Here is a 14342-nt window from a genome sequence, read left to right as displayed (position 1 = left end):
ACATGATGAACGCGAAAAAAACACGTAAATATTTTTTTTTTAAATATAATATTGCGTAAACTATAAACAATTTAATAATAATAACAGTAACGTGCTGTATATCGATTTCAAGGAACGAACATTTGTAACAATACGACAAACGATCGATAATTTTTTTTCAGTATGCTCCTGTCCGCGGAGCAGTGAGGGTAATAATATTCAAACTAACGTGTTTTTAACATTAAAACCAATAAAAATAATGCGAATAAAAAATCTTTTCCTGCGCGATGTAAAAAAAAGTGTACTCTAAAAAATGTGAAAATTCCTGATGATGCTGGGACAATCTTTGGCGAAATATAGACTCATTCAAAAAACAAGATGAACGCGAAAAAAGCACGTAAATATTTTTTTTTTTAAATAAAATTTCGCGTAAAATATTAACAATTTAATAATAATAATAGAAACGTGCTGTATATCGTTTTCAAGGATCGAACTTTGTAACAATAAGACAAACGATCAATAATTTTTTTTTCAGTATGCTCCTATCCGCGGAGCAGTGAGGGTAATAATATTTAAACTAACGTGTTTTTAACGTTAAAACCAATTAAAATAGTGCGAATAAAAAATCCTTTCTACGTGATCTAAAAAAGTGTACTCTAAAAAATGTGAAAACTCCTGATGATGTTGGGACAATCTTCGGCGAAATATAGAGACTCATTCAAAAAACAAGATGAGCGCGAAAAAAACACATAAATATTTTTTTTTATATATATACAATATAAATATATATATATATATATATATATATATATATATATATATATATATATATATATATATATATATATATATATATATATATATATTCCAAACGCTTTTTTTTAAATTCATTCTATTGTAAAAAGTTTTTCATTTCTTAATTATTTAAACAAATAAATATAAACAAGGAAGAGTCTCTGTTTTTAATTTACATATTTAATTTATTTTTTACTAATACTCGTTTTATAATTAATACAAATTGTGAAAAAAACATTAAAAAATAATTGAAAAGCTTGCTGCCTTCGGCTGAAGTAAATTAGTGTTTATATTTAAGATTTCAGGTTAAATAAAGCAATAATAAAAGCTTAAACAACGCATTAAAAGTATTAATTAAATATTTTTTATTATACATACTCCATTGTTCTATATATTTTTAATAAACCAATTATAAAATTCCTGGAGAAAATTCATTCATTATATTAAAAAAAGTTTTACTCCCTTTGTCAAATTTGCTTTAACAAGTTTCAATGCTCTTGAACTCTAGCGCACGTACATGTATACACAAAAGGAATTCTTGGGCGAATTTACTTTTAAAAACATTTAATAAGTGTGTTTTAAATTGATTCGTATTCCGTTTGAGTGATTTTAAATCAGTTCCCAAAATATTTAATATATGGTATTAAATTATTTAAGAAGTTTAATTGCGTACTTTTAACTTTGAGTTTGAGTACCACTGTTGAGAATCAAGTGGAACAATTCCGAACATCCGACCAACTTATCGTAGAACAAGGCTCTTGAGCAATTCGCAGACGTCGATTTGGAAAGACATCTAATCGGGATAAAACATAGGTAGTGAGTAGTAACTATAATACATAGATCGCATTCCCGAAAACTTTCATGAACTACAAAGTTTTCTAAGTGTTCGTAAGGAAAGACTTGACAATAAACCGATTATTTTATACTAATTACTTTAATGAAATCAGTATTTTATACTTAATACTTTTACCTAGTTTATTGAATCTAATGGTGAATAAAAATTAATAAAAACGTTTTCTAAAGGTATCATAAGCGAAGCTCAAATAAAACCAATTTAAGTATTCCTTTATACATTATAATATAAAAGCAATTTTTAAATTTGCTAGAATACGTCACTAGATTTTATTTGATTTGGAGCTAAAGATAGAGACTTATTATCCATTTTTTTAAACTACCCGCTTGGATTAGTACGATTGCACTCTGAACTGTTTTATGTATTTTTTTTAAAGTTTACCAGCCAAAAGGTTCAAAACCACATAAACCAAAAAAAACATAAATTGGCTCCTTTTAAAGCTGAGCGATCGACATGTTTACTTTTTAGATTACATTTTACGCTTTCACGATTGCCCTAATTACGTTACTAGATGGTTCGCCCCTTTGACAAAATTGTCAGTGCTTTATAAATATATATGCGTATTTTATATATTTACGCATGTGCAAAAACTATGTACATACACACGCTGACAAATCGGCAATGTGTACGACGTGTGCGATCGTTATCCCCCTTTGGTCATTCTAGTTAGTGCTGACATTTTCTGTTGATTTATGTCACTTGATTAATCTGACGCCTGTTTGACCACACACCGTAAAACGTACACATAAACCTTGTATGGAAAATAAAAATAAATATTATAAATCCATGCAATATCACGAGTGATTTATGGTTTGTGTGCCACATTATTTTCCGGTAATGTTTTCGCATATCAGATTTCGCGTTAAATTGTCCCGGATTATGCGAGACAGTCCTGTCTCGAAATACTAATGATTCGAGAACTGTCCCGAATTTGTCGCAAATTATGATTGAATACATTGTAGTCCCAGATTCTGATTGAATTATATGTTTAAGTTAAAAGTTAAATGAAAATATAGAAACAGACTTACAAATAAACATAACAGCATTTAAATGTGTGGCAAAGTACTCAAAAAAATTGTCAAAAGTTTGGAGACACGTGTGTTTTTAATATATGCTGACGAACTAAGAATATTTGACCTCTAATGTTTAGATTCATTGTGAAGATGGATGTCCATCAAGTATATACGTTCAACGTTTATAAATAGAATTTTTCAGAAAGATTTTCCAAGATCTCAGAGGATTTTTTTTTCAAAAAAAAATATACAAAAGATTTTATAATAACTTGTATTTTGACTATATTTCAGATAAAACAGCAAAAATTTTAAGGTCTTTGATGCAAAATGCAAAACACTACTTTTGTATATAGCACATAAGATCCCAGAATATAAAACGTAAATAAAATCTTATTCGAATAATCAAAAATATGTTTGTGTTTTGGTATATGAAAGATTTCATACTTTTATTGTATAATATGACTCACTATATTTTCGTAAACATGTTTATATAATTTACAAGCTCATGCATTATCTTTTTATATTTGCCGAGCTCCAGTTTTTGCGTTGAAACTAATTCGCCTTCAGCAAAAGCAATCCGACTACTAAATGAACTATCTGTGGAGGTATATATATTTTATATATTGAAAAGGAAGTTAGAGAGCTTTCTAATCGGATATTGCTTTTAAATTTATTGTTTCTTTAATTTATAATATGCATTTTAATTATAAATTATTTTTATTAATATAATATTAAGCTATATTTATATTTTTATATGTATATACAGGCTTGGACATAATAATAGGGCACCCCTATAAATGTGTTATCTCTTAAAAAATCGTTAAATATAAATTAAAAACTGACTAAGGTTGCTTCAAGTGTTTATTTTTGGTTTATTTTTAATATTCAGTAGGCCCATTCTTAGCTATAATTACAGCTGCAATCATATTTGGCATACTGTCAACTAATGAGTTGGAGATAATTTTTTCCATTACATCTCAAATTTTTCTTGCAGCTTAATTTTGGGTTTGCAATTGTTGGGCAACATTTTCTTTTACTTTTACTCATAAATGTTTTATAGTATTTAGGTTTAGTGACTGTGTAGGCCATCCTAAAAGCGTCAAACCTTTAGACGCAAACTAACCGCTCCTTTTTAACGAAGTATGTTATGGAGCGTTTTCTTGCTGGAATTAAATGGTAGCCTGGTCTGTGCTTGGAAATTCATTAAAGTGGATTCCAACATTTAATTGTAAATGTCCCTATTTATACTACTCTCGCAAATGTACTAGTTTCAAACCAATGCTGCTGTCAAGCAACTTCAAACCATACAGCTTCCGCCATAATATTTGACTTTGGACACTACGCTAGATATTATTCTACGACTCTGACGCACATATACTACTTCAAGGATCTCAAAAACAAAACAAAAATATTTTAAAAAGTACGATTATTTATAAAAAGTATTTAAAAAATTATGTTTGCTCTTTTACCTTCACTTAATTCGCCTTTTTGCTTTTTTTAAAATGTCTATATAATATTTAAAATAAATTATAAAATAAAATAAAAATTATAAGTCAAATAAAGACCAAAATCACAGAACTTAACATAATGGCCACTGAAGCGAGATAAAAAATTTGACTTGCAATATTTTTTAAAACTCAAGTGAGCAAATAAAAATGACGAATTCCTTTGTATAGTTCTCAGAATTATTGTTAAAACTACCTGCTAAAATATTTCGGTCAGACTATGCACTTGTAAAGAGTTGCACACCATTTTAAGCGGTGTCCCATTATTATGGCCAAGGTTGTATATATATATATATGTATTTTTACTATCAAAATTATAATTTAAATAAAAGGTAGTAGTAAAATTATAAGCTACTCTGAAATGTTTATTAATCTCAATTTGAATTGCAAAACGTGGATTCTTAGATCAAACCTAAACCTAAGCTTAACGAATTAACCAAACCCAACTTGACCTAATGAAAGTTTTAAAGCTAACTATAGTCAGGCTTAGACTTGCTATTTTCCCGGGGGCGGCAAAAATTGGTACCTAACATTTTTTTTAATTTTTGAAGTTGAGTGACCTTTTGATAATCTCAATAAATTATTGCAGATTATTTAAAATCAAACAATAACCGACGGCAATTTCCAGCGCACATCTCATTGCCTCTATATCCTGAATCAAAAGCTTTAATCCGAAATGTTCATAACTCTTGTCCATCAGTGTTGTTTTAATGAATCTATTTGAAATTGATTTTAAAAAATGCAGTAGGAGAGCGGCTCACCCTTTCTATAAAATTCCTAGTTAGCAGTTCACCCTTCCATTAAAATATTAAATATTTATTTTCTACTTAATGTGTGTTAAATGGAAACACGGTGGGGCGACACGCATTCTGAGAACCTTGATGGATTCTCCAAAATACCTACAAAAATTTGCAGACGAAAAATCATGTTTTAAAACATGAATATTATATTATATATAAAGAGCGCCAAAAATAATTTTTATCAAGGACCGCCAAAAAGCTGGATCAGGATCTAAATATCGTCATCGAACTTTCAGTAGGGCAATTTTTTCAGTTAAATTATATTATTTTGGGCCTATGAGCTAAATTATATTTTTATTAGTAGAAATATATCTACCATTGAAAATGTATTCAGATATGATTTTAGTGAAACCTTTAGTAAAATAATATTTATACTATTCTATTGTAATATATATATGTATATATATATTGAAAAATATACACCCACTGTAACATATATACATAATGATAATTTCTATTTCACTTAAATGAACAAACACTACACATTTAATATGCTGACTAATATATGAAAGCCAGATTGTCTACTATTGTCACAATACTTGTTCTTAAATGTTGATCATTACTTCCTTGTAACACATTGAGATAGCGCTTTAACGTTGCAACCAAAGATTAGATTAGATTTCATAATAAACATTAGATTAGATAACCGATAGTTATCCAGGGTTATAGTTAACCGATAGTTATACAGGGTTATATGAAGATTCACTCTTCACAATTATTATATTATAAAATGCTGCTTCATTGATTTCATACATAATGTTATAATTTACATATGTATAAAAGAATGCTTCGTTTTGATGAATCACTTCGATTAGTTATGTACTACATAGTCCGAGAGAACACTGATAATATCGATATTCGTCAAAGAAGCAGCTAGCTCGTAGATATAACAAATTAGTTTTTTACATGTATATAAAGTTCATTAATAAACCTGGAAGCTGTAGATACAAATATTTCAATTATAAAACCTTAAAACCCTTTTCGAAACATTTAGCGCTGGACATTATACCTGGAAACTAAGAAGAGTCATCGAGTTTCATCAAAGACTTCAGACCAACATAAAATTAATGGATTTTTGAACTCTATTGAGAATCGCCAATATCTATCAATAATATTACTTTTTTATATTAGAATTATTTTAGTGACATCCTTTATTTTGTACTAATCAAACTTGTAGCCTCAAATATTTTGTATAACCTATTGTTTCCATAGTTGAAGCAAAAAGGATTTTAATTTTCTCTATGAAATAAACTTAAATATATTTAAATGTATATTATATATTATACAAGACCTATTTTTTTTACTTTTATTTAAACTTCTACAGCGTAAATAATATTAATCGCCCACTTGACCATCACAAAGCATATCATCGCCTACTCACAGACACCCACGTATCGTTTTAAATAGGGGAAAATATTTTTCGCTGCGAGATTCAAGGAACAACGTCGTTTCCAAAAAAAATATAAAATTGTAATAAAAATATTTTATAAATTTGCTACGTCCTGTGGCGTAATTTAAAAAAAATCTAAGAAGTGCTCTCTGCACGCCCAAATGAGCTGTGATAATTTATTAGGAGCTTAATGAAATTCTTACTACGACTAAATAAATTGATGAAATTCTTACTACGTCTTGATAAACTAACGAAATAACGTAATAATTTTATGCTATAAAAGACATAGTAAATTATAAACTATCGAAATAACGTAATAATTTTATATTATGAATATATTAGCTTAGAGAAATATTTTTTTAATTTCTAGAAGATTGTTCTTTAAATCAAAAACCTATAATGAATAATACATTTTTTAATTTGATCTAAATAAAAGCTTAAGTAAATAACTAACACCGGAAAAAACTGAGTTCGAATCCCATATGAAACCTTTTATTTTTTTATTTCCTATTATATCTGAAAGATGATTTGCTTAAATCAAGCTAGTCTTATAATATATTAAAAATGATCTCGTAGAGAATATCACATATGTATAAATAAATATAGTATGTTCATTTGTGTTTTGAACTTTCAACTAATAAAATTCATTATTTACTTCTAAACTTAATAATGAACTTCTAATTGCTTTGTATTAGTGTTGAATAGAACTTAAATGTAAACTATATTTCAAACTTAAGTGTTACATAAGCTTAACGAGCATTATTAGTTAGACACGTTGTCTATAGTTGCTAGTATAAAATTACTAATTATTCATGACATTGTTAGTTATACTTAAATTATAAAAGTTGCTTCTTCAAGTTTACATAAAGCATATTTATTTTAAATAAATTTCATGAACTAAAACATTTAGATTTTTTTTTTAAAAATACTTATAAGATTACAGATACAAATATTTATAAGATTACTAGTATTTGTGTCAACACATGATTTTAACAATAACATGTGATGCTCTCAAGCGAAAATAAACATATTTCATACTTTATCTAATAGCCTTTTTATACATAATTAGCACGATTTAAGCAGGTTACTAACACCAGACAGACATTGGTTCAATCCTACATAAGTCCTAGTGTTTTTAAATTTCTTTCGTATCTGAGAGATAATTATTAATGATTATTATATATTTATAATTTCAATTGATCTTAACAGATTTGGTTTTCTTAGATTTTCCTAAGCTCACGTATGAAAATCCTGAATAATGATTAAAATAAAATCGAGATAGTTTGTGCATCACTGATTTCATTCTAGTGCATCACAACTTACTAAGTAGATTGTGCTTAAATGAATTTCGAAAAAAAATGCGAAATAATTGCCATGAAATAAATTGTCTTACATGTGCTATAAAATTATTTTAATAAATACTATATAATATATATTTGGTATTTTGAATGTTATTAGTGAGGTTGAATGCTGCTCAAAATAATTGTAATTTATATACAGCACGAATTAGTCTATATAAAAACAAATACATCATACATGACACAAAATTTGAATAAAAAATATGAGGTGCACCGTCTAGATTACGTATAAGTACTGAAATATAAAAGTATTTCTCAAATCTCACAAAGAATAGAATCTTTATGTATTACGAATGCGAAAGCAGAAAGGAACTCGCGGGAATACCGTGATTTTGTTTTGCGGATAAGATATTTGCGAGATTTTATGGATACAAATGGTAATAAGATGAAATACCAGCCTCTCGCGAAAGAAACGCTCCAATACGTGTATAAGTAACGAGAAAAATAATAAAAATGTATCTCAACCCAAAAATTTATCTAATATGATTGCGAATAATAATATTAAATTCGGATACACAAAATTTTAGAATGAAGCAAGTTTAATCCACGCCTCGGGCCGTTTTTACATCTCTTCTTCCTTTCTTTTGATTTGGAGAGTTTATTGCTGAAAAAGAATGATCAGCAAAGTTTGTGCAAAAGAGTGTAAAATTCTTCGTACGTATTTGCATAATGCGTTTCCCTACGGACATATTCGAGGCCTTTGCTTATCCTCAAAGTGAATTTTATATTACGCACTAAAAGCATTATTTTTATTTAAAATTTAAATTAAAAACGCATGGATCTTAAAACAAACAAGTTTTTTTTCAAATTTTGATACTATATTTATTTAAAAATTGAATTTTAATTTAATAAAATATTCAAGCATCTCAGTAGGAAAGCTAAAGCTTAACTGGATTTTCCAAAACCCCAGCTTAATTTTCTCAAATTTTGACTGAGCCGTCATAGCCCCGTGTGTGGTATTTAGCTTTGAGAATAAGATAAAGGCCATATTATAAAACACACCTTTAACAAAACGTTTAAGATCTTCAAGGACATTTTATTATTAACCAAGGACTTTTTTAAACCATTATTTAGTTATTTTGTTAAGCTCTTATCTTTGCTGGACTCATATCCATCGAAGATTCCGCAGCATTGAAGGCGTCCTTCGTAGATGGGCTTCCGCCGAGGCCTCCTGAGATGCAACATTGCCAACCATTGTCAACCAGGAGTCTGTTTCACCTCGTTCTTCCCTAAGCTGCACCTTCACGATGAATCAGGCACCCGCTAAGAATCTGTGCCACCTCGTTCCCCTGATGACGACGACACTTTTGATGGCGTGTCGCTGAGGGTCTGTGCCTCCAGATAAATGTGTTCTGAAATTGTCCACAATTACGAATTTAATTAACGTTGTTTCTTTTCATATATGTATGTATATTTATAATTTTAATTATTTTGTTATCCAAATAAAATGGCTTTATTTTTTTATAGATTTGAACAACATTCGAGCTTTGAAAACTAAATTTAAAAATTTAGATTTAATAAAAATGAAATATTTATTAATAAACTTATTTTCCAAAAGAAAACTGATACAAACTTACTGATGAAAAAAAAAATATCATCCTTGCAAACTTTTCACTGTTTACAGCTAGAAATTAAGAGACTTGATCCAGATAGAAAAAGAAGCACTGAAATTCATTGGATCGAAAAAACCTTTATAGAAAACAAAGACCAAAGAAAAGTTTATGTATTTCATATGTTTAAGGGATCAAGGGCAAAATTAGTTTTGTCTAATTAATAAATTCTTCAGCGAATAAATTAGTTTTTTTACTAGAATTTCAGCAGCAAAAACAAGGGTGTGTACTAAATATGCGTCGATTTTAATAAAATATTTATCGGCGACAAAAAAGTTTGGGTGAAAATTTTATTTGCCAGAAGCTCCTGAAATATAAATTAAAAAGGGCATCACAATGAACAACCGAGATAATGGAAAAACAATATTAAAGTTCTGGGTTTCAATTTTAAATTAAATGTATATGACTTAATTTAAACACGTGACACATACAACACAAATAGCTCAGAAAATGCAAGTGACAATAAAGTAGCAATGAAACACGCCGCATAAAATCTAGATCGAAAATGAAAGTTGAAGTAATATGTAGTGTGACTATAGCGAGAATCTTCTTGCCGAAACGTTGATCAAGAGTACGTTATCATTGTAGAGAAACTCGTTTTTTAAAATATATTTTTAATGTTAGTTTTTAACCAACTGGATGGTTAATTTAAAATCGAGACGTCCACAATTTCAGACAATTTTTCTGACAGAAACAATATATGTGTTAGTGTAATGCTCAAAATTTTTTGGCTATATTCGCGTGACCTAATTCAATAAGAAATTGCACAAAATTTATTTCACGAAATGTATAAAAATAGAAGATTAATATTATAAATCTTTGGTATGCATACCGAAAAATATTTTTGAACCATATATATTTATAATAAGCTACGTCGAAGGAAAAGGCTTTCGATCATTTTTTTTACTTCCTGCTTTCATTCCCGTTGTCAGTTCGTTACGAAGCGGATGTTAATAAAAGACCTTTGTGAACTTTTTCTTTGCGACATTATCATCTATATAAATATCACACGCTAGCGGATATACCCTCGGATTAAATTTAGCAGGTTCAGCAACCCTTATATAAATGCATTTCGTCGCCTTATCGTCGCCAAACTATCATTAACGACTTTTGAACTAACAACGCCGGTTATAAGATAAGAATTTCCAATAATCAAACTATGCGAATATTGAAAGCTTTAATTAAGTTTGATTTTGTACCCTAACCCATTTTGCACTGAACGTGTAATTTAACAATAATCGTTCGAGGGGAAAAGTAAATATTTTTACCATATGTACTCTATAATGTAAAAGCCAAACACGTTATTTGAGCAAGAATATTTTATTATTCAAAACTCTCAAGGTCAATCAATATTGGGGTGTACTGAAAAACCGAACACGCGCCTATCTTATATGAATAATTAAATAAAATAGACTTTAAGTGGTATTATATCGTTTTATATCGGGTGCTATGTCATCGCAAACCTCGATTAAGTATATACTAAGTGGTATTATACAATAATATTTTTTATACATCAGAAATATATTATGGTATATTATTTTTTAACAGTTAAATTATTTAGTAAATAAATTGATTAAAAAGTAATTAAAATTGTAATTTTACATTCAAAAAAGCACCAACAATATTGATTAGAATTGCTGTTAAAATTATGGCTGTATTTTACAACCCATTGATCAAGGACCTCCTGCCACATTCAATAACAAAATAAAAATATATAATATTTAATTAAGCAATAAAGCGCTAGAAGGCTAAATTTTTACAATTTTGAAAGATTTTCATATTTCTCTCAGTTATTTAAAATATATCAAAATAGACACTGGAATAGCTAGTAATAGTTTATTTTATTAGGCATATATAAAAGAACACATATATACTGATTAAGTAGGGGAGTTTTAATGTCAGATCTTGAAAGTCAGCCTGGAGTGTCGAGTAGTATTATTGTCTGGAACCAGTGATATGTTATCTTTAGCTTCTAAAGCAATATGTGCTTCGGAATTTTGTACTTGTATTTAAATTAAATAATAGTTAGTGTGGTTTCGCGAAATATTTTTTTAATATTTTCTGGTATGATAGTGTTTTTTAATTATCGATATATGATTTTTTTTTTAATGTGTATTTTATATAATTTGTTTATAGCTTTATTTTGAATGATTTGCAATTTAGAAAATAAGTATTACTGGTACTTAATATTAAGCACTCGACATGAAAAACAAAATTATGCAACTAAATGTTGAAGTCGATTACGAGGATTGATGTTAACTTATAGAAAATGGTTTGAATATATTACAAGTAAATACTTTTTGCACTCTAGGATTACAAAAGAGAAACTAAAACATAAATAACAAAAAAAATCGTATTTAAAAAAATGGTTTGAAGCTCTTCAACAAATAATAAAGGAATACTAAAAAATGAACTTTTAGTTTAATTTAAAGTTTAGTAATGTAACTGCGTCGTGTGTAAAGTGAAGTGAAAGTGTTTATATCAAATAAAACTATTCCGTAAATTTGTTCAATTTTTTTATAACTTTAGGCAGCTTGGGGGAGGGAAATATCGATACAAAATTTGTCGCCGACGGGGCCTAAATGTTTGCCCACCCGTGCTTTACATGGTCAGTATTCGCTTCATTTCAAACCACTCTTCACGCCCGGCTTCTTGCCAACTCTTACATATGTATTCTTCTGCACATTTTGGTCTTTTATTTATATCATTCATATGCTCATTTCGCATGAAGGGTTGCTTAAAATGAAGCGGAAAAACCGTGTAAACAGCCTTTTATTTTCCTTTCTGTGTCGATAAGCAATTATTTTAAATATTAATCATTGTATATATAGTATCCTAACAGCATTTGTCATTTGATATGTTTTTAATGAATGCATTAGAATCAGATTAAATAAATAATATTTACACAATATAAATGAATCATGAAAGATGCAAATCTATTACTTTCGCAATAATTGACGGAATTAATTACAGCAATATATAAAACTAAATTAAATATAGATCATAAAGGATTCAGCGCAAGGTAACAAGACGTGCTAGATTACGCGGGGCAGTCCCGACTTCAACAATGCTGTACCGCAATAACAATTATTACAAAATTTCATAAAAATTCTATATGATAGCATCGTTTTATATGGAAGCTACAGATTAAAATCCACACATTAAAAATAAAACTACGCTGATCATCGACGGAAACATATAATCAAGAAAACAACCACTTCCCTCTTCACATCAACCCAGGTCCATCCACGACGTCCAAAATCTAGAGTTTAAATCGATTTTTGAAAACGACTTGATTATAAAACGCAAACAATGGTATATTAACATTACGTATATACATACGTACGTGACACAAAATTATTGAACAATTTTGTGTCAAAATAACAATTTATAACCAATAAATGTGCCTTATATAAAATGTGTGCCCAATTTCCTTAGCTTTAACCTACATTCATATTAAATGTTATCATTTTTGCGACCTTGCTCCTCTCAGTGACTGCAAATGTGATTGGTTATCGTATTTGCGATTTCTGACATTGGAGTATTTGAATCTGTGTCGCGTGCTACGTTCGCTTTTTACTATTATACTCATCCAAAAGCTTTTATGAAGCATGCCTTTGTAGATAGTATGTACCTATTTATATGACCTTACTTACACAATAGACAAGTCCTTGTGAAACAAAACGAAATGGATCATGACCACATTTTTATCATGACTTGTGTGTGTATGTGTTGTATTACACGAAGGGGGTTGGCTCATTTCTCTCATAATCTAAAGGGAATTTTTATATATGTCGTGAAAGTGAAACGTGATAGAATGTTACGATCTGGTATGTTGAACCATACATATGAATTCATTTGGGGGTTTAATGAATTATATACTGATTTTTTTATTATGCTATTTTATATGCGCACGTGTTTTAATAAAAATGCATTTTTTCTGCAGTGGTACAGTGTAGGTATCCGCAAACTTTTTGTGTAGCGGGTCTGATTTTAACTTAATTGAAAAATATTATAAATAAAACTGTAATATAGATTTAGGGTAAACGTGTGTATCTGTGTAGCGCTAGCACATGCATTAGCGCAACACTATGTGTGTGCATTAGCTACCTTGAGAATTGAATTTTGACACAAGTGGCTAGCAAGTTTTAATAAATGGAATTTACCTTTTTAGATGACACATTGGAATTTTCATTGATAAGTCATCCCTTATCTTGTAATAACTGAACTATGTTTATCGCATCTTGAAGAAACCGCAGGTCGACTTAAGTTTAAGTCTGTAATCAAAAAACTCCCGTTTTAATAGATTTATAAGAGCTTACTATTAAATATCTTATATTAAAAAAAAATTCATTACTAATAAATTAACTCATTACTAATAATTTCATACATGACAGTAATAACGAACGTATAATGTCGAAAGAGGTGAAATTACTGTAGTTATCGCTGCAGTAATGACTAATACTGTGTGCATAAATCAATTTTAAATTGTAACCGATTTACATAAATGTATTACCGGAGTTTTTCCGTAAAAAGTAACAATGGATTTTTATATTTAAATGTGTTTTTTCTTTCGTGTTATGTATTTTTTATGTCGTAATTGCTATTATAAAAATGGAAAAAACATATATTACAACACGAGAGTCTTTCTCCCAATTACTAAGAAAACTAAGCCCATTAATAAAATCGATTTCAAACGACTGCTATATACCTTCACAACTTTTAGTGTTTACTCAGCGCTTCACTGGTGCACTCCGTACTGCAAATAGTTTCACCTTTTTTTCTCTTAGCATACTGCAAACTTTCTCAGTAAATTATTTGAAGCTATTTAAATATTTCTATGGTCGAATTAAATAACTTTTTGCTCTAAAAAAATAATTTAAAATCTCACATATGAATATAATATTATAAATTGTTTATAAATATCAAACGTAAAATTTTATATTCGCACACACTTATAACTTATATACAATAAGGCATTGTTTATACAATTCACACAAAAATATAGTATATATTTAAACTAACCTTAAGCTACCAAA

Source organism: Plectrocnemia conspersa, unplaced genomic scaffold (genome assembly GCF_051122295.1).
Source record: "Plectrocnemia conspersa isolate PC_06_02 unplaced genomic scaffold, ASM5112229v1 ptg000012l, whole genome shotgun sequence".
NCBI classification, from domain to species: domain Eukaryota; kingdom Metazoa; phylum Arthropoda; class Insecta; order Trichoptera; family Polycentropodidae; genus Plectrocnemia; species Plectrocnemia conspersa.
Note: the sequence above shows the minus strand (reverse complement) of the source record.